The sequence below is a fragment of the Cydia splendana genome, chromosome 20 (assembly GCF_910591565.1).
Source record: "Cydia splendana chromosome 20, ilCydSple1.2, whole genome shotgun sequence".
Taxonomy (NCBI): domain Eukaryota; kingdom Metazoa; phylum Arthropoda; class Insecta; order Lepidoptera; family Tortricidae; genus Cydia; species Cydia splendana.
Genome location: NC_085979.1, coordinates 1,359,026 through 1,364,672, shown reverse-complemented (window position 1 = coordinate 1,364,672; position 5,647 = coordinate 1,359,026).

Genomic DNA, 5,647 nt, shown 5'->3' with positions numbered 1-5,647 from the left:
GTAAAGTTCCCTGTATTTTATAAAATAACCAAAGTAGTATGTAAGTATATTCAACTGTAATTTTATGAAATTGTTACAGACTACTATAAAACTGTGCTAAATTTGAACAACAGACCACCATAAAAGCAATAGATATCCAGCTATGCCTATAACTGGACACCGGACTACAGGAATTTGCAACTTTGAAAATTAAACAATGTTAAATCATGAGAACACAGGCACTGGCAGTGCGCTGAAGAAGTATATCTTCACAAATCGAAGTCATTTACTAATCAGGAACCAACAGAAGTCACTTGCCGGAGACTATCAACCTTGCTGCTGCCGGACACTCAAACATTTCCACTTCTCCGCCGTTCCTGCAAACTTCCAACTACTGCCAGCGACGCCTCAGATTTGATCCACCTTCATAAATAAGTTCAACGGGCATTAAACATTAAAAGTGTACTGAAACCGCCGTTGTATAATAAGTTTAACTCAAAATATTGAAATATGATGGCAAAAGACTTACAAATTGATGTGGCACTATTGTATCATTACTATTTATAATAAACAATGCTAAATTTATTGTGTTTTTTACTACAATGAACCCTTTTTAGCTCTGTGTAAGTATCTTACATATTTCATATAAACAACATTTGTATCAAAACTATTGATAACAGTGAAAGCAAAAAGCAAGCCACTAACTAAAATAAATTATTATACAAAATTTGTCCTATTTGCAAGCTTTCAAGTTGAAGTCTTTCTAGAAAAACCTACAAAATCAAGTATGTATACACTGTATGTTCATACAATTTACCAAAAACAATTTCCTACGTTCTTACAACTGAAAATATCCATCTGTGGCCAAATATCTAATATATTTTTAAACTAAAAGGTATTTTGAGTTAAAATTTTACAATACACAATACTTCTCCAATTTCTTAACAGTTTCTGCACGAGCTTAAAGCTTTCGAAATTGAACTAAAAGATCATTGACTTGACCTTAACAACATGACATCCAACTCAATTGCAGTACTTATAAAATCTCTGCCCAAATATTTGTCTATACCTAACCAAGTTATACAACAAAATTAAAAAAAATGCTTTTTAAATCCTCAAAAATGCAAAATATCTAGGTCTCAATCTTTAGAGACAAGCTCACAAGCAAAAAAAGTAGCAAAATGTACTAAAAGTTTGACACTTTCAACTTCCTGACAAAATGTCAGCACAAATTTTACTAACTGAAAATCAAAGCATTTCATTTACGGATTTCACCAGAAATTCTGAATTTCGTGCAGCAAATTGGACAAAACTAACTGTAAAACAGCTAAAGCTTAACCTGGATGGTATCAAAGTGTGCAAAGCCAAAGCACAAGCTCAAAATTAATACTTAACCGTAAGTATTGCAAAACTTTTCTCATCAATATGTAATGGCAATGATATAAACTGAATTTGATGGAAATACTTAGCTTAAAACAAAAAGAAATCTCTTTAATGGGCGCCAAATTGTCACTGGGTTTTCCTAGCCCGGCTGGGGCTTTGCCCAGAGGAAACCCACGGACAATTAAAGTTACTAAATTAACCAATCTAAATCTTAACCAAAAACTCAAGCAGGTGCTTACACTTATTTCCATCAACTATTCAGGGGTTTCTAAAGGATGTCAAAATGAAATGTTAGTTTTGTGACACATAATTTATTTCTATTCTCACACTGAGGAAGTTGTTCTACAAGTAAATCATTTATTAAGCTAGCATTAAGCACCTTATTCTATAATGTCAGACGATAGAGCCGGGTCGTGCCAAAAATGGTTCTACAATGATTTACAAGCAGACCTATCTAAATTTGTTAGTACCTAATTTATCACTTGCCATCACATATGATTCTACTAAATTCTTTAACTTTAAATTTGGAAATGCTTCTAGGACGGAAGGAAAGCGTACACCAACCTCATAACAATGTTCCACCAGTTCAAGCCCGACGTATGATCCTCCGCTGTGCCGGAGCTGATTTGCTGCAGCGGGAATCTGACCCGACACCGCAGAGCAACACCGAAGGACTAAGGTCTCAGTTTGAAGGTGACGTCACCTCCATTCAGCAGAAGAGCGAAATTCTTATGGCGAACTGCTCACCAGACACCCTTGAGGTTTTAGGAATATGGACAGACTTCCATACTCTGATATGCGAACTGATTTCACATACGTAGTAACATAAAAACGAAGAAACCCGTCAGCTGAAAGAAACAATTCAAGATTAATAACTAGAAGCATGTGCTCTGCTAACCTAAGAGACATTATATGATCTAAGTTTCTCACCAGCTGGAAATTCCTACAGTGGACTCATCTCACAGCTCTGATACCCATCCCACCACATTGTTTCGCCAGCAGACTGGAAACAAAACGAATGGTCAAATAAGCAGGGACAAAGATTCAACAAGGAGTCAAACCTGAAGACAATTATATATTATCATATTCTACTTACTGTCTGTGGCAAAATAACTTCTGCATGAGCTTCCTAGCTCATGGATGCAGCGGCTGCTGCCTAATCAAGACTCGGATCGATGCTACCATAGCATGATGTATTTAGCTTCACTTTCTAAATTAAAAGATGCCCATCCAGGGCAAAAGCCAACCAGGAAATGATCTCAACCTAACTGTCCCTGGGATAACACAATCAAAATAACAGTAACTAATGAAATTCTTGGAATAATTTTTGTATGTAAGTCCAACATATAGAAATAAATCATATTTAATTATCTAAACATATTTCCACCTTTTTTTGTATTTAAAAATTAAGTTTTGATTTAAATATTTAATAAATACTATTCCATCAATTTAGGATTTAATTTGAAGTAGCAACACCATCAGATTTAATTAGTTTCTAATTGGCCAAATGGTTGTCATTTGTTTTGTTGCTACATCAATGACTTCCTTGCCATAAAACAAAACTATACTATATTCGAGACAATCCTAAAAACGTTAAACTGAATTATACATGCAAAGTGCCGTGTCACAATGTCTTCAATAGCCATATTTTTACAGCAGCATACGAAAGGTTAAATCGATAAGTAAGTAGAAAATAAGAAAGATATACATACACATACTGTACAAGTTGTGTAACAATCCGCTACATGACCGGATATTATTTTATCATCCAACAGCACGATGTGAAGGAGGGTAATGTGTTTATTACTATGTATGTGTGTGTGTTCCTTTGTGGCACTCACACGTGCGAGTCGATTTTGTTGACACTTACTTCAGTCGAAATGTCTTGATTGTCCGAGTGTTTTGTGAAACAGAGGAAACGTCGAGATGATATATGATAAAATTACATATCTAAAGCAGTAAACAACAGAGATAAATGGAAGGGTAATAAGGAGGCTTCCACCCAGCAGGGATCAGTGAAATCAAAAGTGCAACCAATCTAACATGAAATAGGATTAAGTAACAGTTTGAATACACTTCTGAATTGTATATATTAAAGTGTAAAGCACTAAGTAAATAAAGCTTTAGTAATATAAATAAATATATAGTAAATAAATAATAAAGCAGTAAAATAAGAAATGTCTTGGCCTCGGCCGACAATTACGTGTAAGCCGCAGCTTTCTTATTTACTGCCTGAGTTGTACATGTATTCTATGTTTCTCCTCGACGAAGCCGGAAAGCGGCAACTTCGTTTAGCGCAGCGAGTCGAGAGCTGGGGCAAAAATAATGATAAGCGCTATAATCCCTTTAAATTGTTATGTTAATGTGTGTTTCAGTGTGTTCGGAGGGCAGTGCCGCCCGCGCCAGGGAACAGCTCGCGATGGCTTGTTCCGTGGTGCTCGAGCGCCTCCGTGACGACGCGACTGTTCACAAATGCAGCTACAGCTACAGTGATCGCAAATTCAGTCTCAAATCATCCTTAAAAGCACATCAGAGGATACACACCGGAGAGGAGCCGTACACATGTAGTCACTGCAACTTCAAGAGCAGTCATAGTACAGCCTTACCAAGACACGAAAGGACACATACTGGCGAGAAGCCTTTTCAGTGTAGCCACTGTGATTACAAATTCAATCGGAAGTCACACTTACAACGACACCTGATGATACATACTGGGGTGAAGCCATTTCAGTGTAGCCACTGTGATTACAAATGCAGTCAGAAGTCACACTTACAAAGACACCTGATGATACATACTGGGGCGAAGATATTTCAGTGTAGCCACTGTGATTATAAATGCAGTCGGAAGTCACACTTACAACGACACTTGATGATACATACTGGGGCGAAGCGATTTCAGTGTAGCCACTGTGATTATAAATGCAGTTGGATGTCACACTTACAACGACACTTGATGAAACATACTGGGGCGAAGCAATTTCAGTGTAGCCACTGTGATTATAAATGCAGTTTGAAGTCAAACTTACAAAGACACCTGATGATACATACTGGGGCGAAGCCATTTCAGTGTAACACTGTGATTACAAATGCAGTCAGAAGGCAGACTTACAAAAACACCTGATGATGCATACTGGGGTGATGCCATTTCAGTGTAGCCACTGTGTTTATAAATGCAGTCGGAAATCAAACTTACAACGACACCTGATGATACATACTGGGGCGAAGCAATTTCAGTGTAGCCACTGTGATTACAAATGCAGTCGGAAGTCAAACTTACAACAACACCTGATGATACATACTGGAGCGAAACCATTTCAGTGTAGCCACTGTGATTACAAATGCAGCCAAAAGTCACACTTACAAAGACACCTGAGGATACATACTGGGGCGAAGCCATTTCAGTGTAGCCACTGTGATTACAAATGCAGTCGGAAGTCACACTTACAACAACACCACAAAATAATAATGCAATAATAATAATTCAAACTTACAAAATCACTGATGATGCATATTGACTAAAAGCCTTTTATTTGTTTCCACTGCAACTACAGGAGTGGATGTAAATACGCTTTATAAAGACATCTTGAAAATGAAAAATGAAAAAATATTTATTTTTGCACATATAAATGGGTTTAATCTTAGAAGGAAACATCCTGGCAAAAACCCCTAGTTCCGCAAGTGACGAGGAATATGATGCGACTACAGGTGCAGGTTGAAAGAAAGATTTTTAATACACCAGAGAATACACACCGGAGAGAAGCCATAAATGTGTAGTCAGTGCGACTTCAAGTGCAGTGATAGGTCAAGCTTTCGCAGACACGACAAGACGCATACTGGCAAGGAGCCTCATCAGTGTAGCCACTGTGATTACAAATGCAGTCGGAGATCAAGCTTACTAATACACCAAAGGATACACACTGAAATAAAGCCTTACAAATGTAGTCATTGCGACTACAAGTGCAGTGATAGTTCAACCTTACGAAGACATGAAAGGATACATACTGGCGAGAAGCCCCATCAGTGTAGCCACTGTGATTACAAATTCAGTCGGAAGTCACACTTACAACGACACCTGATGATACATACTGGGGTGAAGCCTTTTATTTGTATCCACTGCAACTATAACAGGAGTGGATGTAAATACGCTTTACAAAGACATCTTAGAAGGAAACATCCTGGCAAAAACCCCTAGTTCCGCAAGTGACGGGAAATATGATCCGCTAGTTACCGGTGGAGCATGTGTCGGGTGTGGGCTGTGTGATGTGTGTGTCGTGGTTCCCTTGCA